This window comes from Dreissena polymorpha, chromosome 1 (genome assembly GCF_020536995.1).
Source record: "Dreissena polymorpha isolate Duluth1 chromosome 1, UMN_Dpol_1.0, whole genome shotgun sequence".
NCBI classification, from domain to species: Eukaryota; Metazoa; Mollusca; class Bivalvia; order Myida; family Dreissenidae; genus Dreissena; species Dreissena polymorpha.
In genome coordinates, this window is record NC_068355.1 from 57,534,808 (window position 1) to 57,555,598 (window position 20,791).

Below are 20,791 nucleotides of genomic sequence, written 5' to 3' on the forward strand. Positions count from 1 at the left end.
GAAGGCAAGCAACTTGTTTAGAAGATGCTCGTTGACGAGGCTATTCAGCGGGACGTGTGTAAAACACGGCTCTACTACGGGACCCGTAACCTCCTTGTACTCCACCTGTAAAACTTCTATGTGATTTATGAAACGGACGAATGCAGCGGAATAAAACGCTACTGCATGTATAGTCGCTCTGGGAAAACTAAGGTAGGTGCCCCCGTATTCCCAGAGCGAGACTCATATTGTATTTACAAACAGATTTGCGCCGTTAGTTATTAACATGACATGTGCATTACACTGTTGGTGCCTTTATACATACAAGTCAGTTAAACTGTGGGTCGTTATAATGGGAATTACATGATATTAAATATAAATATTAAAACACTTAAAATAACAAAACACTTTCAAGAATGTAGCTTGTTCGTGTGTCTTAAAATTGAAATGTGAATACAGGCCCCCGAAGTATTTCCAGAAACATTGAAAAATAAAACATAAAAATATGGCCTATGCACGGAATACCCAGAAATTTACATACAGTGTACATATTTTAAAACGATATATATGTTCAATGTTATTATATGTTTTTATCGGGCAAACATAATGATTATTTATATACATTTGTATTCATTATCCGATTAAAATAATGTGCTATTATGAACACTATAAAAGATTTATGATCCAATAGCATTTAGTTAAAAAGAAGTTAAAATTTAATTGATAAGTAGTGAGCCTACGTCAAACAATATGTTAACGTGTGGTCTGTTTAAGCAAACCGACAATTTCAAAACTTTGGGATCAGATATCATTTTTATAAGATGTTATAATACCATTGTTTTGTGTCTGCAAAAATGACATGTAATGTAAATTTCAAACATGGTAAAACAAATGAGAAAACAATGAGAAACCAACATGTTTCTGAAACACGACCCCGAATATAAATACCTGTATGGCGAACTCGGTCCTTGTGAGCACGCGCTCGGTGACCCCCTGCCCCAGCCCATTCCGGTCGAGCATCACTAGCCATCGTCAAGCGCGGCAACTCCATGTGGCTGCCTGGAATGCAGAGTTACCCTCTTGCCCTTGTCCTCTAGAATCGCCATCGTTGTCAGGGGATAATAGTTGGTCTCTATCGGACGCTGTCAGTTATTTCGCCTGCCCAGCAACATGAATCCGTTCTGGTCGGTGATGATGTCTCCGTTATCTACGTCCGTCTGAAGGCGCATTATGATTTCGGTATTCACCAGCGACGGCTCTATGTTCAAGTCGATTTCGTTCGTGATGAACACCGACGTCGCCTTGACGTTGTACATGGTGAATTTCTGTGAAAATCCGGATTTGTAGGTCAAGCTGAATTCCTTTCCACTGATGACCTAGATCTTTGGCGTTGTATCGTATAGAACGTTGATCTCTGGGCTTGATCCTTGGGCTCGAACAAGTAGGCGCCGCTCTTTCCCGGGATGTATTTAAATAACCACCGTATATGTTCCAGTCTTCTTATCGTTAATGCTCTCTAGATTGCCCAACCTAACGTCAAACTGTACTAAAATGAAATCGTTTACGATTTATATGTATTTCATGGAGCTTTTGCTATTTTCGTAAAAAAATAAAACGCTTGACTCGATGGCGTCGTTCTGGCCTGTTTCAGACTTTAATATTGTAAATGTCCGGACCTCATACGGTAACAGTTTCACAGAAAACGACACAATACTCAGTCCATTATGTGTGGGATGGATGGGTTCGGACGCTTGGTACTGCTTTATGTTTCTTTCTTCATCCGTTACCACTTCATGACCCTGAGCAATGCATACACTTACAACGTCCTCGCGCGCATGCTCAACCGGATTCGCAACTACGATTTTCAAATTTTCAACCTGAAATTTCAGTTCGTTCAACAAGAGCAGTAATCTTGGACTCTCCTTGTCGAAGCTGTGTTTCAGTGCCGTCGTTGAGCGTACAGATCCCTTCGCGAGCAAGAGACTGAGCGCGAAGGCCAACGCTTCCCGCGCCTTTCGGAACGCGTTGGTAAGCCGCTCCTCGTCGTCTGAGACAACAAACGGAAGACACGTACCGGTGATCTCGTCGTGATGCTGAAACATACCAATGTCCCGCCTGGCGTTCCGCAGCCTACCCATGTTACCTTTGTAGGATTTGGAGAATTCAGCGCAGACTGTTTTGGGTTTCCTGCATTGGTGAAAGGCTGAAGCGCTGAACGCGTCGGCTGCGCGGATTAGCAGCTCAATTTCGCGCGTGAATCGTTTCAGCCAATTCCGCGTTGTAAAGTATCCCGTCCACGTGTCGTTTTCAAAATCTGAGTAAGGAAAAAAGGCACCGCTTAAAACTGGAAATGCTTTTTCCTGTCCGTTTATTTTTCGTAATTTAGACTCGACCTTAGGAATGTAATCGAAGAAGTCCCTGATCGTACCAAACTGGATATTCATCTTCAAGACCGATTTTGCGTTTATATATTGCATAAGTTTGCCGTAATTCGAAACGTCTCACAACGTCTCATGATGGGTGAATCTCGAGCAGCTATTCCTCATCCGAAGCGTCAAGATTTACAACAGGAATGTAGGACGTAAGTGTGAACCTTTAATTTGGTGAAACTCATAATTAATGGGTTGTCGTGCGTTGTCATTTCTTGTGTGGAAAATCGTTATGAAAATATATTGTAAAATGTAAAACCGTTCAATCGTTTATATAAAAAGATTGTCAAAATAAAATGTTTCGTATCAGATGCTTTTTATTTGTTGTAAGTCAATATGTTTGGTCAAACAATGCCGTGTTTGTTAATGCATATTTACACAACTCTCTTCGGCGTATGGAATTAAGACATGTCTAGTAATAGAAAATTAACAAGAACCCTAACCATATGAGTCGCGTTCTGAGAAAAGCGGGCATAAAACATGTGCGTTAAGTGTCGTCCCAGATTAGCCTGTGCAGTCCGCACAGCTAATCAGTGACGACACTTTCCGCTTTGATGTAATATTTCGTTTAAATGAAGTCTTTTCTAAGCAAAAATCCAATTTAGGCGGAAAGTGTCGTCCCTTATTAGCCTGTGCGGACTGCACAGGCTAATTTGATACGACACTTAACGCACATGCATTAAGCCCAGTTTTCTCAGAATGCGGCTCTTATATGGATCGTGTAGGACATTCGTCACTTGTCTAAAATAAAAGAAAAGCGGATGGTTACCATAATTTCTGTCACGAGTTAGCATCTGCATATAGAGTGATAATTCCTATACTCAGGACTTGTCCATCGTTGCGCGTGTCAATAAAACATCAAAATAATACCAAATAAAATGCATTGAATCAAACATTGTCCATATCCAGTTCAATTCCCGTTCTTGGCAGCATGTGAGTTTGGTTGGTTGTCACCATACCGCACAAGTGGGGTTTCCTACTGCCCCCCCCCCCCCTAAAAAACAAACAAAGAAACAACAACAAAAAAACCCACAAAACCACACCAGAAATTAAAAAATAATAATCCTGACTTAGAAATAAAGGTAGAAAATAGACGTTCTTAAAGTTTTTAAAGTTAAAACTAAAGTTTAAGTACTGTTTTATTATTTTACTTCGTGAGAACACATCATGTGTCCTCACATGGTTTATTTTGTATTTCTTCGTGATAAAAACAAATGTTTTGTTGATTGAAGCCACACACTTTGCCTCTGACCATAAATGAAATACTTGTTAATCAATACATATATATGCAATTTGAAAATGTGCAAAATTGTCATTAAATCTAAAGCCTAGTTAGCAAAAAGCCTAGTTAGCAAGTTATTAATAATTTTTCAAACGGTACCGCTTTTAAAACCAAAAGTAAGATTTCTAGACATATACGTCCATTTCGACAAACGCGATTATTTTTAAGTTTTAAAACGCAAAAAAAGACGGATTTCTACCTTGTAAACACCAGATATATTGTAATTGACATAGATAAAATTAAATATATAGCCTATTTAGCAAGTAATTTATTATTTTTCAAACGGTTCCGCTTTTTAAACAAACCGAAAGAAGGATTTCTAGACGTATACGTCCATTTCGACAAACGCGATTATTTTTAAGTTTTAAAACGCAACAAAATATGGATTTATACCTTGTAATCATCGGATATATTCTAATTGACATAGATAAAATTAAATATATAGCCTAGTTAGTAAGTAATTTATTACTTTTAAACGGTACCGCTTTTAAAACCGTAAGTAGGATTTCAAGACGTATACGTCCATTTCGACAAACGCAATTATTTTTAAGTTTTAAAGCGCAAAAAAAGACCGATTTCTACCTTGTAACCACCAGATATATTCTAATTGGCATAGATAAAATATGTTTCTTATTTATACTTACATTTAATATGCCAAATAAGTTGTTAGGCTTTGAGACGCAGTTTTTTCCCCATATTCAAATAAAACTATATCATCCACGTCATGCGAAAATCGGTCTTATGGCATATGCGGCCAGAGTAGCTCAAGCCAAGCCTGCGCACTTTCCCATCAATGGCTACGCTTTCCGCTTTAAAAAAGGCACGCAAGGTTTGGTAATAACTCCAGAGTAGTTTATTCAGTATTCATATTCTTACAAGACTGTGCGATTGCGCAGGCCTAGCTGAAGCTACATTGGGATCATATTGCATAAGATCAATTTTTGCATGACCCGTGTACAAATCTCATTGCGTCTTATAAATAGAACATCTAAGCACAATACTTGCCGATAGAAAAGTGAATTCACCTTGTGTTGTTTATAGCAAACTGGCAAATGTCCGTAGACTATTTTGACTTGCATACGTCACACATGTGTGGTTAGATAATTAATGATTTTCCTTCTACATGTATCATGGGCACTCTACTATTAGGTAGTTCTGTCTCACAATACAAGACAAATGGCATTTACCAATAGGTTTTCATCAATTTCTTTCCCTAAAATTTGTGTTATTTGATAAATTGAAAACAATACTGTGTTATCAACAGAAAGTAGTCTGCATTTGCAAATTTTGCTTTGACCAATAGCATGCAGCTATTCTGGCGACATGACTTCGTCAGCATCAAATTGCATCACAAAAGTTATCAAATTTTAGGATTTACCAGCATAATTTAGTAAAATTATTATGTATGACGACCTCTCAATAACGTCTCTGTCACCATGATAAAAAGTGTGAAAACGTCTTAGTGGTGTCTTTCCTTAAAGCGATTTCCTTAACGTTACGTTTATACTGAATGCAAAGACGATGGTGTGCTCAAGTCTTAATCCAGTCATTGTTACCATTTTCACATTAGAGACCCCTGTGACATTGACACTTTACCGGAGAAATCCAAAATCAAACGATATTAAATCTCCGCGAATGCCAATCACAATGTGAAATTTGAAAGCTCTTAACGGAATAGTTCTTAAGATATTGACTGTAAACCAATGTCGACCAAAGTATGACGGCGAACTAATGGACCGATAGGCCAAAATCAATATGTGTCCCCTAGTTTCAATAGGGGAGCAAATATAGTACTAATACAACGGTTCATAGTATTTTTATTTGAACTCGCAACACTTTTTCACAGTACAATACTTTTCCCATTTAAATGAGATAACTTGTAGTTATCTACTTTAAATAGTGTGCAGGAACAGACTTGGATCAGCAAAAACACATCACTAACATAAACATGTATATCTCTTTAAGTCACATAAACTATATTATTTCCATAACAAATTCAATGTTTAAGCAATAACTTGTACACTAAATAAATGCAACATTTTGCACATAGAGACCCTCATAACCATACCATTTGTTAAAGATAATTCAGATCCAAATTATTTTTAAAAGATAGTTCATGCATATCGCATGCATGACATATCTTGCGTGGAGTTCTGTCTTACATTGTTTAACATACATCTTTTCACAGCCACTCTGCAGTTAAATGTTTACTGCCATCTTTCAAGATGTCAACATTAAGTTTCTAACCTTCAAGCAAACAATGTTTTCCGTACCGCACATTCAAAGAAATATTCACGAATAAAGTCATGGGAAGTGCCCATATAAAAAATCAATAAATAGTGCTGATTTATTAAGAGAGCAAAGCATTGCACAACTGAAATATTTAGTATAATGCGACCTCTACGGAATAAACATTGGTTATTAATGATGGAGAAAAACAACATGAGTTGTGTAATGCGCTTTGTCTAAACCATACACCGACAATGCATGTTGGCGAGAATATAGCCACTTCAATTTAATTAGCTAGACAATACAATGTATGAAACTAAAATCAACAGATAACCTGGTTATAGTTTAGATAAATATTTTAACATTATTAAAATACTATTTGCAGTAATTTAAGGACAATCAAGAGATAAGTAAGACATAGGTACACACAAATATGCAATAAATAAGAGTCTTTAATCAATATGACGTACACAAGCAATTTAAAAAAGGCATCTAAGCAGTTTATATACACCCTATATTTACGAATGCAAAATGCTTATTTGGAATGGATGACAATATTAACACATTATTGTAAAAATTGCATCTAAAAGTATTAATTAAGTTCAATACTAATATGATTGTATGGTAACAATTGTTTGTTATGCATTCAAAGTAACGCAAAATGTAATTTTATTTTCTATGTAATCAATATGATTTATTTGAAACATTTCATACAATTTTACAAACATCAAGCTATTTTCAGCTGTTAAGTAATAGAACAATCGTGTTTCATGCATTCAAATAAAGTTCAATATAAACAATCACATTTTTAAGGAAATATGGTCTAATGGTCGAGTGAAACAAACTGTAACACAAATAGTAAACTGCCGCTATCATCATCTGTAAGTAAATTCTTATCATGTATAATATAAATACAAGTACAATATGATTGCTACAATTTTCACATGTCTTAAAAAGACATTTTGAGCAGAACATTTCCATTTATCATCACATTTGCAAAACTGTAAGCATTGTATGGACAACTAAATTTTATGATTTCAAATAAATGAAATTATATTTTTATTACACATGTTTTGTAACGCTTAGTATCATATTGTACCATAGCTATTAATTCATTAAACAGACGTATATTAGTTTAGTAAGTATTCCACAAAATCCCAATACAAACTGATGGCTGAGAATAAAGAGTGTCATATTTTTAATAACTGTATGAATGTACTTGTTATGTTGAGAGATGAACAAAAACATTATCTAACAACGGATACAACTTTGTTTTTCAAGCAACAACATCCCTATATCTTACGTACAAAGAGAGACAATTCAATTATTGACAAGTGTTAGCATGTTAAATCACTCTCGCTTGATTTGCAATTGACTGATTTCCAAGTAGTATATATTAATTGTTCTTAAGATAATGCAAAACAAAGTTATAACAATATTTCAATAGTTGCTTGACTTTATTTAATGAAACGCAGTACATATACTAATAACAAGATGTTCCTTTTGCCTAAAGCATAATTTATTAGCCTCTTCAGAATGTGTTGTTCTGTACCATTAAGAAAGTTTTAAATGAGCATCGCCACAAGCAATGTTTGTTTTTATTATCTGGCATCTAAAAGATGTACATGATGAAAATTGTTTGTACAAATACATGTTAACAGCGAACATCAAAATGGCAACAATAAACGCATGATTTTCATTAACAATACGATCATTTCGCAATCGCTCTATATACAAATGACAAATGAAGTGACCGATATACACATTGATCAAGGTCAGGTTAATCTGGTCGTCTAAATGTCTATACACAAACATATAAAGCATAATTAACTTTACAAAAACAAACAAGGGACAAAATTGTCACAAAACCAGGTTTTCATTGTGAAAAAAAAATCTGATAAAGGGAGAAAACTCAAACTGAACTTTTGAAATGACCAAAAAAAATTAACCCCCTTTGTAAGTTTTTTTTTTTTTTAAATCTATTTTTAGTCGTGGCGACCTTGACATTGGAGATATTGACGTGATTCTTTCGTGGGACACACCGTCCCATGATGGTGAACAAATGTGCCAAATGATTTTAAAATCTCACAATGAATGACATAGTTATGGCCAGGACAAGCTCATTTATGGCCATTTTTGACCTTTGAACTCAAAGTGTGACCTTGACCTTGGAGATATCGACGTAATTATTTCGCGCGACACACCGTCCAATGATGGTGAACAAATGTGCCAAATGATTTTAAAATCTGACAATGAACGACATAGTTATGGCCCGGACAAGCTTATTCCGCCAGCCCGCCAGCCAGCCAGCCCGCCAGCCAGCCCGCCCGCATTCGCCAATCTAATAACCAGTTTTTTCCTTCGGAAAACCTGGTTAAAAATAATTATCATAACTTTAGACATTATTCCCACATCTTATATTTTCGTTTTTAAATGCTCAAAGCATTTTAAGCAACAAAAAAGTCATTCTTCAATCATGTTCAAGCAAATTAATAAATAACTGGAAGTAAATACAGAATAGACAATTTAAGGGAGATTAAATGATTTTGTCTAAAATTAATCAATATTGTCTTGAAATACTAAGATAATAAACAAGATGCTTGACAAAAACACCTGACACCAATGGGCACACTTAAGAGTATCAAAGCCTTAGCATTAAAATTATCCACCTGTCTAAACAATTTGTGTAACTACCACCTCAATATTACATGTTAAGCCAAAAAAAAAAAACTGAAGCATGTCTCATTACATGAAAAGAATACATTTTCTTTCAATTTAGTCAAAGTTACCAGTATCATTTAAACAGCTTTGACAAATGTTAAAATCAACATTCATAGACATATATTTAGTAACATTATATTTTCCTTAACATTTCCAAAATAAAATTTCATAATACAGACACAGTAATTGGATAGACTTGCTAATTTTGCTCTTAAAATAATATTGTTCATTATTGCTTTTATCAAGTAATCTTAATCTTATTATACTGAGTATTTAAATATAGTTCATAAAAGCCTTTTACATACAAAACATGTATGCCCCCCAATATGGGCTATAAGTTGTAGTAGCAGCCATTGTGTGAATACGTTTTTTGTCACTGTGAACAACGGTGGTGGTGGTGTTGGTGGTGGTGGTGTAGCAGTAGTAGTAGTAGTAGTAGTAGTAGTAGTAGGTGGTGGTGGTGGTGGTGTAGTAGTAGTAGGTGGTGGTGGTGGTGGTGTAGTAGTAGTAGCAGTAGTAGTAGAAGTAGTAGTAGTAGTAGTAGTAGTAGTAGTAGTAGTAGTAGTAGTAGTAGTAGTAATAGTAGTAATAGTAGTAGGTGGTGGTGGTGGTGGTGGTGGTGGTGATGGTGGTGGTGTAGTAGTAGAAGTAGTAGTAGTAGTAGTAGTAGTAGTAGTAATATTAGTAGTAGTAGAAGTAGTAGTTGTAGTAGTAGCAGTAGCAGTAGCAGCAGCATTACAATAACAATACTTAAGAATGATCAAATGGGAAAAGTTAACCTAGCACTGGCAGTAAAATGGGGCTCATTTACAGGTCAGATTTGGAATCTCTGCTGTAAAATGAGATTTAAAATGAATTTAAGGGAGGCAAATGCTGAAATAAAAAGAACATGCATAAACGGTAGTTGTTTCACTTGTTTGAGCCATGCTAAATCCTTAAAATGCCTATTTCCAGTAACTGTGACCTTCACCTGTGACCTTGACCTTTGACCTAGTGACCTCAAAATCATAAGGGGTCATCTGCGAGTCATGATCAATGTACCTATGAAGTTTCATGATCCTAGCCCCAAGCGTTTTAGAGTTATCATCCGGAAACCACCTGGTGGACGGACCGACAGACAGACAGACTTAAAATGACTATTTCCAGTAACTGTGACCTTCACCTGTGACTTTGACCTTTGACCTAGTGACCTCAAAATCAATAGGGGTCATCTGCGAGTCATGATCAATGTACCTATGAAGTTTCATGATCCTAGCCCCAAGCGTTCTTGAGTTATCATCCGGAAACCACCTGGTGGACGGACCGACAGACAGACTGACATGAGCAAAGCAATATACCCCCTCTTCTTCGCATAAAAATGACTATCAGCATCATAGTTCCAATAAAACATGAACTATTATTTTCTTTGAACACAACTTGGATGGTCACATAAAAACATGGCTGGCCACAAGACTGTCTGGATTTCCACTTTTTGTTGTGATTTGTCATTATGCGACTTCTGTCTGCATCAATTCATTAATTTTCCACCTGTCCCAATTTCAAAGACGAGACCTTCAATTGTACATGTTCACACCGGACACCGGGTATGTAGATACCTTCAATTGTACATGTTCACACCAGACATGGGGTATGTAGAGACCTTCCATTGTACATGTTCACACCGGACATGGGGTACGTAGAGACCTTCAATTGTACATGTTCACACCAGACATGGGGTATGTACAGACCTTTAATTGTACATGTTCACACCAGACACGTGGTATGTAGAGACCTTCAATTGTACATGTTCACACCAGACATGGGGTATATAAAGGCATTCAATTGTACATGTTCACACCAGACATGGGGTATGTAGAGATCTTCAGTTGTATATGTTCACGCCAGACATGGGGTATGTAGAGACCTTCAATTATACATGTTCACACCAGACATGTGGTATGTAGAGACCTTCAATTGGACATGTTCACACCAGACATGGAGTATGTAGAGACCTTCAATTGTACATGTTCACACCAGACATGGAGTATGTAGATACCTTCAATTGTACATGTTCACACCTGACATGGAGTATGTAGAGACCTTCAATTGTACATGTTTTCACCAGACATGGGGTATGTAGAGACCTTCAATTATACATGTTCACACCAGACATGTGGTATGTAGAGACCTTCAATTGTACATGTTCACACCAGACATGGAGTATGTAGAGACCTTCAATTTTACATGTTCACACCAGACATGGGGTATGCAGAGACCTTCAATTGTACATGTTTTCACCAGACATGGGGTATGCAGAGACCTTCAATTATACATGTTCACACCAGACATGTGGTATGTAGAGACCTTCAATTGGACATGTTCACACCAGACATGGAGTATGTAGAGACCTTCAATTGTACATGTTCACACCAGACACCGAGTATGCAGAGACCTTCAATTGTACATGTTCACACCAGACATGGAGTATGCAGAGACAAGCACATCTTAAACAGAATTTATATCTCTGAGCTTCTTCGGTATGACTGGGGCTAATATGATAACATCTGTAGCAACAGGCTGTCCTTCTGATTTGCCGGTTTGATTTCGTCAATGGTCGTCTGAAATAAAGAAAGATTCATAACAGTAAATGTCAGTTTTTCATTTTATGTGTGTTACCCATTATAAACAATAATAGCACTTTTATACATTGAGTTACATTAAAAGTTAATTATAACCACTTTACTACCAACTAACCTTAAGTCTCTCCATCAATCAAGAAATATGGGATGATATTCGATAAACATACATTTTTCCATTGGAAAAATATTTCCTTATCATTTACACCAATTTAGAAAGGGCCAACTAGCCAATAGAAAATAAAATATGTTGAAAAAGAGTTTTTCTGAAATGTCTGCTGTGAAGTAGGCAAAAAGTCACCGATGCAACCACATTTTACTTTTGACTGAAAACTTTACTACTATGAAAGAACAAGAGCGTCGCATCACGGTAGCCACTCTCGGCTGCGAAAGCTTGTCAGAAATTATTCTTTTTTGTTTAGAGATCACAGTGACCTTGACCTTTGACCTAGTGACCCAACAAGAGATGTGTTCGTCAGAAACAATGCCCCCTACTGCGCCGCTTTGAAATTAAATTTCTATTTATCATCTGGCAGGAATAGAAATCATCTCCCTTTAAAGCTTATTACTTCCCTTGGATTTTGTCCAATCCAACCGGGGGGGGGGGGGGAGGGGGGGTCTGTAGACAGTCAAAAATGACCAAGTCAGACAACACTGACAACCTAGGCTTGTGGTTTATCAAAGTAATCGTAGCCAGAGTTCATCATGTATCTATGGACATAAGTCCACTGGTATTTAATGAAAACTAGCATTTACAAATTAGAACAGGTAAGAAATGATAATTATATCATTTAAAACGAGAGATGTGTTCGTCAGAAACACAATGCCCCCTATTGTGCCGCTTTGAAATAAAATTGCTATTTATCATTTGGCAGGTATAGAAATCATCTCCCTTTCAAGCTTATTACTTCCCTTGAATTTTGTCCAATCCAACCAGGGGGGGGGGGGGGGTCTCACAGTCAATTATGACCATTTTAGACATCACTGACAACCAAGGCCTGTGGTTTAAAAGAGGTAATAGCCAGATTTGATAATGTGTCTATGGACATAAGTCCACAGGTATGTAATAAACATGAAAGAAATGATTATTATATAATTTAAAAAAAAACTTTGACAAATCAATCATTTGAGTTATAAATAATCAAAATAATAAATCTGTACAGTAACTGTGAAAAGAACTTCAATTCTTGGTAAGGAAATATATAATATGACATTTGTAATTAAATAAATTACTTCCCTTGAAAATAATTGTCTCTAACAAATCTCTATTTTTAGTAGCAAATAATTAAAAGCCACTACTGTGACTGTAGATTCACCACTCAAAATGTGCAGCTCCATGAGATACACATGCATGCCAAATATATCAAGTTGCTATGTTCAATATTGATTAGGTATCGCCCTTTAAAGCTTATTACTTCCCTTGGATTTGTATTTTTTACCGTAGACCGTAAAGGATGACCTTGACCTTTTACCACAATGTGTTTGTCAGAAACACAATGCCGCCTACTGTGCCACTTTGATTTATTTAACAAAAATATATATATTGGCAGGTCAGATAACTATGTCCTTATAAAGCTTATTACTTCCCTTGGATTTGTTTTTTGGACCCTAGACCTTGAAGGATGATGTTCACCTTGGAATTTTACCACTCAAATGTGCAGCTTCATGAGATACACATGCATGCCAAATATCAAGTTTCTATCTTCAATATTTAAAAAGTTAAGGCCAATTTTAAGGTTTTAGCACGACGCTTACGCCGGACGACGAGCTGTCTATGAAAATATCTCGGGGTTTCTCCAAAACCAGCCGAGCTAAAAATTAACCAAAACTAGAGCTTCGTCACAGACGTGACTAATACTCTACCTGCTGCATTGACACTGAATATTTTGCATGTTGCCTTCACAAAAAAACAGCGGACACCATCCTTAATGTTTAAAACGCACTAAGTGACCCCGTGACCTAGTTTTTGACCCGGCAAGGCACATGTTCAAACTTTACCTACACATCATCTAGATACAAATTCTAACCAAGTTTGGTGAAGCTCTGATGAAAACTACTTAAATAAGAGAGCAGACACCATACTTAATGTTTAAAACGCAATTAGTGATCCAGTGAACTAGTTTTTGACCCGACATGATCCATATTCGAACTTGATCTAGACATCATCTAGATACAACATCTGACCAAGTTTGGTGAAAATCGGATGAAAACAATTTGAATTAGAGAATGGACACTTAATACGAACCGACCGACTGACAAGCTCACTCCTATATACACCCCTAAACTTCGTTTGTAGGGTATAATAAACAAGAAGGAAAGTTCACATGATTGTAAATATGTCTGATTTTATCACACAAGAAGCAATACTTTTCTAGGTCACACATGACCAAAAAAAACACAGCTGGATTGAAAGATGTATGGACACAAAAGGGTAAATCTACATGCACCCACCAATCTCTGAAAGTGAGGCCACGAAAAAGCATGCACATGACACGAAAACTCACCCAAGGTTTGCTCTGCATGATGTTCATAGACTGAGGGTTGTGAAGCATGGGGATCTCGGAATCTAGAGACGATGACTGCCGCTGGTTCACTTGCTGTGACTGCAAATGCTCCGGGGATATACTCATTGCTCTGCTACCCAGGTTTTCTGGAATAAAAGTAAATCGTGCGTCAAACAAATTAAAGACAATACTAGCGTTTTCAAGGACAAACAAAACTAATTTAAATCCGACAAAACACTTGTCAGTGTTTCGACCTTTCATATCGACAATGCAATGTCAAAAGATTTAACTAGAGCCTACATTGTGCACACGATGTTCTAGAGTTGTAAAGAGACTTGAAAATGTGAACGCATTCAATGCAATGAAGCTAAAATAATTAGAGAGGAAACATAAGTTCATTTTGATTTATCACCAAACTTTTTTTTAAAGAATGTTTAAATAAAAACAAGAGCTCCGCAGTTTGAGACAGATGCCTCCCAAAACAGAGCTTTGACTCCCATCACTCAATCCTTTTATGACATATCGAATGAATACCAATTTAACACCTAATGTCACAGTGACCTTGACCTTTGAACTAGTGACCCAAATTTCAATAGACATCCTATACTGTCCAAGACCGATGCACATGTTCAGTATCAAGTTATTAATCGGACACGATTTTGGCACTTATAATTGCGACAGTGACCTTGACCATTAACCTAGTGACCCCAATTTCAATAGGGGTCATCTACCATCCATGGCCAATGCATATGTGAAGTATCAAGCCAATAGGTCAATTTGTTGACGAGTTATTGATCAGAAAGGATTTTCACACCTATTGTGACTGTGACCTTTGACCTAGCGACCCCATTTTCAATAGAGGCCATCTACTGTCCAAGGCAAATGCATATATGAAGTAACAAGCCAATTGGTCAATTTGTTGACAAGTTATTGATCTGACATGATTTTCATAATTATTGTGACAGTGACCTTTACCTTTGAAGTAGTGACCCCAATTTCAATAGAGGTCATTTACTGTCCAAGACCAATGCACACGTGAAGTATGAAGCCAATAGATCAATTTGTTGATGAGTTAGTTATAGGAAATCAACTGGTCTACCAACACACGAACGACAGACCGGCAAACATCCCGCAAAACAATATACCCCCTCTTCTTTGAATTGGGGCATAAAATACACGTGGCAGGTTAACAAGAAAGGGTTTAAATATACTTGTTCTAGAAAAAGTGTTATTCATAAATGAAGATTTACCAAATGCAACACTTTTTTATGTTCAGTACAATAACAAAAACTTACGTGAGAACAGTTTAATAGTAATTTACTTGTGTTTTATTTTGAAATAACTTGAATTTACAGGGTTTACATTTACGCACTGTTATTTTTTAAAGTAAAAATTAACCTTGAATACATTGATATAGTGACTCATCTGAGAATACCCCAAAGACAAGTGCAAGAATGACAGCTTGTTTATTGCAAAAGACATGTGCACAGGTCGGTACTGATTAGTCTCTTTATAGGCAGGGCTCTACTTCCAATAGGGGTCAGATGCAAAGTCGTATACACACTTTTTTTAATTGCATCCTTACAAACCGACAAAAAGTATGGTGGAAAAAACGTGTCAGAATGCCAGTGCACTGTTGTATATTAATTTAATATTTTAAATTCATTTATGACAAACACAATGTCCTAGTGATATTCGACACACATTTGCATTTTTTAGGAAAACAAGAGCTTGTCATAATAGTGCCAAATCCCTGCCGACATGTGTTTGCGTGTATGATAACATTTGTTTTAGAGAGTAGAATAATATTTGTAAAACATGGCACCTGTGCCATCCATTTATATTTCAAGGATCAATTAGTTATATAGTGTTTGAGATATGCTGTAGAGAATAAAATATAAGGAAATAAAAGAAAGTTAGGTAATTAAAGAAAAGGACTATAAACAGTTACTGTTCTTTGTCACTGTATTTTTCCTTAAACTCATCTATTTACTTTACAGTGAATTCTTTGTTGTTCAAATTAAAATATTATTGTAAAATAAGATAAAGGGAGATATTAAAAGTTGAAAAGCTAAAATATGTACTATAAAATTTGATTAAATATAATTAAAAAATATAAATAAATAAAATATAATATAAAAAAATAATTAAAAAAAATAAATTTAAAATTTAAAAGGGAGATAATTAAAAAACTACGGCCAAAAGAGTTATGGTTCATGTTCACTGCACTTCTCCTACTTGCCATCTGTTTATATTTCTAGTTTCAAGTAAATACGTTCAGTAGATTTAGAGTAATGCTCCGGACAAAATTTTTCTTTTAAATAAAATAAAGGGAGGTAATTCAAAAACTAAGGTAGATAGAGTCATGGTTCTTAGTAAGTGCACTTCTCCTAGTTGCCATCTGTTTACTTTTTTAAGTTTCAAGTTAATCCCTTCAGTAGATTCAGAGTTATGCTCCGGACAAAAATTTACTTTGAAATTAAATACAGGGGGATAATTCCATAACTAAGGTAGATAGAGTTATGGTTCTTAGTCAATGCACTTCTGCTTCTTGCCATCTGTTTATATTTCAAGTTTCACGTTAATCCCTTCAGTAAATTAAGAGTTATGCTCCGGACAAAAATTTACTTTGAAATTAAATAAAGGAAGATAATTCAAAATCTAAGGTAGATATAGTTCTAGTTCTTAGTCACTGCACTTTCTCTACATGCCATCTGTTTATATTTCAAGTTTTAAGTAAATCCCTTCAGTAGATTTAGAGTTATGCTCCGGTCAAAAATTTACTTTAAGATTATATAAAAGGGGAGATAATTAAAAAACCTAGGTAGACAGAGTTATGGTTCTTGGTCACTGCAATTCTCCTAGTTGCCATCGGCTTATATTCTAAGTTTAAAGTAAATCCATTGAATAGATTTGGAGTTATGCTCTGGACAAAGTTTCCGACGGAAGGACGGACGCACATACACACAGACGGACGGACGGACAGACGGACGGAGACTAATGCTATATGCCCTCCGATTTTTTTTCGGCGGGGATAAAAAATAATTTACTGGCTGACTGATGTTGAACACAAATATTGTTATAATTGTTCTCATATTTTTACTTCAGTTAATAATATTAAATCTATATTTAAACTACATACATATATATTCTTACCTAACTAAATCATATAATAATTAGGTTTAAAATAAACCCATACATACCAGATAAGGTAAGCCGCTGGAAACTCTCGTATTGTGTATTGGCCTCCACTGCTGAAGTGAGGACACTCATTTCGTCATTGCAGTCTCGGATGTCCTATTGTGAAGTCATCTTCTTTATTGAAAATGATATACACTATTTTAAGGGAAATGTTTAAATATATAGTCCTGTTGTGTTTTTTTTCTTTCTGTAGAAATTCCGTTTACTGTGAGTGATTGAGCAATATTTAAATGTATGTAGCCACTTTTAAATGTGCTTTAGTTATGTCATTAAGGTCAGTCAAAGTACTCATAAAATTTGTGAACAAGTACCTTTAAAATCTTAAACATTCTTACTGCAGTGACTATCTAAGCCCATGTGACCTTGAACCTGACCATTAGGTGAGTCCAAGGGCAAGGTCACAGTCCCGTTGGAGGTTTTCATCGTAAGGCACTGGGTGGTTTTGGTCGACCCTCAACCTGGTAAGTAAAAGAATGGCAGAGTGATTAAATCAAACAATAAATCAAAGCATAGTCAATATATTGCTAGGCCGTTACTCCTCCAATTGGCCATTCCGTAATACATGGTGTAATGTAAACAAACACTCCTTATTAAATTAACATTCTTATTATCTAAATAAATTTATATTCATAAACACAATATTTACTGATTTCCGTTGATGTATTTTGCTTAACTTAAGTTTTTGTCATTGTATTTGTATAATATTATTGTTCAAACTTGATTCTCATTCATTCAATAAATCCACCATTTCACATTACGTTCATTGGTATATATTTTACTTTAACGGTCGTCACTTGTCAGTGACGTCATGCCCAAAAAGTATAAATAGCGGATTCGAAAGTAAACAAGTTTCAGTTTGGAATACAGATTTAAACGAAAAACATCTGGTTAAGATTATTTAAACAAGAAAAAGATTATGATACAGAATAAGATGCAGGTACGAATATTTTATTATTGATTGTATATGATATTTTTTGGATATATGCTTTTGTTGTAATGAAAATAATAATGAAACTGAAATTGAAAGTAAAATTAGAAATTTTGAATGAACCCTTTGTTTTATTTTGTTATACGGCATAACAATATCAATATGCTTAAATACGTTTGGAAACGAATTTTTTATAATGACTAAAAATTATAAAGAAATTCATTCTTTAATTTGTGCATGAATACTTGTATTAGCTACCTTTCATATGCGTCAGTGTTGTTCATGTATTGTTTCATATACAAGTAAGATCATACACAGGAATCAGCAAATATCTTCTTTAACTCCATTTGTTTTATTAAAACAATCCATGCTGAGTGGACTTTGCAACAGACCATGGCAAATAGGTAGATCAAACGTGGCAGACAAATTACTTGACTGCTGCTGTTATTGCTGCTTTGGCGACGTGGCTTGGTCGTAAGGATACTGCTAAACACTGACCAAGATCCGTCAAAAAACAAATATATTCTGGAGTATTGGTCATTTTCAAAATGATTGTTTCTTCATCGAACACTATTGATTACAAGTTATGCAAATGCTTTACTCTTTTTTTTATACAAAAATATTCACACAACTTTACACAACTGTGGGCACAATGTTAGTTATTAACCCTGAATAGAATATAAGTTACACAGCCTCTGAATTCCCATGTGTGGTGAGATACAGTGTTATTAATTTGATCTTGTGCAAAAGTGACTTGACCAATGATAATTTAAGGCTTTGTCACAAGATGACCATCTACCAATCAAAGCAAGACTTCATGGCGATCAAACAACCGAAGTATCAATTTAATCCTGTGAGAAATGTAGATGTTGTTTGATAAAATCTTTTTACATTATATGCAGACAAAACGCTCATTTTACTGACCAACTACATGTAACGGTGGATGATTTCATCGCTAGGCAGTGAACGTTGCGGGGTGACCCTTGACCTGGTTAGGAAAAGAAAGGCAAAATGATAAAAATCAAACAATAAATTAAAGCAAAGTAAAAAATATTGATATGCTTAAATATGTTTTGAAACTAATGTTTGCAAATAAATTAAATTATCAAGAAATTCATACTTTAGTTTGTGCATGAATACTTGTATTAGCTGTCATGCATATGCATCAGTGTTGTTGATGAAAGTGCATTATAAAAGTACGATCTTACACGAGAATCAGTAATTATGCTCTATAACTCCATTAGGTTTTATTAAAACAATCCATATTGTGACAACGTTGCTGAAAACTGTTACAACTAGGTAGCTCAAACATGTAAGACTGCTTACTAGACTGCTACTGTTGTTTTTGCTGCTGCGTTGACGTGGCTATGTACTTCCAAACACTTAACATGATAAGCTAAAAGACATATACTTGGCAATTTGTCAAAATGCAACATAATATTTCACAATGGCTCCTTCATAAACATGATTGATAACAAGGGATGCAAGTGACTATGCTTTCTTTGTTTTTAGACACTACTATTCAAACAACTTTGCGCAACTGTGGACACGATGTTAATTATAACCCAAAATTGCATATAGGTTACAGCGCATCTGTGGGCAAAATGTTATTTAAAACCCTGATTAGAATATAAGTTTCATATCTTCTGATTTCCCATGTATGGTGCGATACTGAAAGTATTATAATACTGGGTAAAAGAGTGACTTGGCCAATGAAACAATGGGGCTTTGCATGCAACAAAATCACCACTTATAACTTACTGTTCAACGGTTTTACACAATTTAAGTTTCAATTTAATTCTTTGAGAAATTTAGATTTGATACAAATCTTCTTATAATATATGCAAAAAATGCCGCTTTGACTAAACAACTTACAGAACATTGACTCCAATATACCCTCTCCATAACGTGGTTTGTGGAGTCTTATATCATTAATTCACATCAATTGCTGTGAGATTGAGATGTTCAGAAATAAGTAAGGCCATGGGTGCATCATGAACCTGCGTCCAAGGCTGAGGCTATTTCTGGAGACCTGAGTAGTACCAGTTTGACATTCCGCCTGGAATCTCAGTTCACTGAAGGGTCACGTATGGCGCAGTCACACTCAGCGAGGTTTTCAGGAAGGGTGTCCTCTGAAATCAAATATCAACAAAGTGAATATCTAGTTGCATCAGCAGAAGGTCATTCTTATATTTACTGCAAGGTCCAACCTTGACAAAAAGTCACCATTTGATATTAAATTAGGCACAGTATAAAGAAGTGAAACTCCAGCTGCTGGAGTAGTATTGAATTATTATTATAAACAATTAGTTGGTCCTTTATTTAAGGCAAGTGACCGATTGCCCAAACAGTACAAAACAGCACAATACAAAACAACATAAACACAAATAAGAATAAAGCTGGGGTCACCGCCTTGGAACGGTCAATGCAAAGCAATGGGGGTTTAAACGGGTTTTGGAGCGCTCAACATCACACTTGGCCCAGCAATATTCATAATACATCCAAGTGTATATAAAATTTAACCTCATAGCATTGTAACTCAAATTAAACAATAATAAAAGGGAATTAAAAAGCATTCAATTTAATTACTATTTAATTACTCAATGGTATTGAAGATACCAGAGCAACATAGTTACAACTTTTTGAGGAACAATGGAATGAAACTATGAACAAGTGTCAACTACATTCCTTCTTTATAGAAAAAGATTTAAACCAAGGGCTGTTTGTAAAACATGCATGCCCCCCATATGGGCTGTCAGTTGTAGTGGCAGCCATTGTGATTACGTTTTTTGTCACTGTGACCTTGACCTTTGACCTAGTGACCTGAAAATCAATAGGGGTCGTCTGCCAGTCATGATCAATGTCCCTATAAAGTTTCATAATCCTAGGCGTCAGCATTCTTG

The 20,791-nt window shown here is 35.6% G+C and overlaps 1 protein-coding gene across 1 annotated transcript in view; it reads right to left on the reverse strand.

Annotated features, from left to right (window-relative positions):
* Window positions 1–5,494: 5,494 nt before the first annotated feature.
* LOC127881835 (uncharacterized) overlaps window positions 5,495–20,791 on the reverse strand; it is a 239,431-nt gene continuing 224,134 nt past the window's right edge. Inside the window, exons 15-23 of the mRNA XM_052429979.1 lie at window positions 19,764–20,020; window positions 19,215–19,284; window positions 18,813–18,876; window positions 17,272–17,418; window positions 16,963–17,074; window positions 13,760–13,905; window positions 10,808–11,237; window positions 10,588–10,631; window positions 5,495–10,279 (exon numbers count right to left, since the gene is read on the reverse strand). The gene's annotated coding sequence lies outside the window, so the exon portion shown is untranslated. The remainder of the gene's footprint in view (window positions 10,280–10,587; window positions 10,632–10,807; window positions 11,238–13,759; window positions 13,906–16,962; window positions 17,075–17,271; window positions 17,419–18,812; window positions 18,877–19,214; window positions 19,285–19,763; window positions 20,021–20,791) is intronic.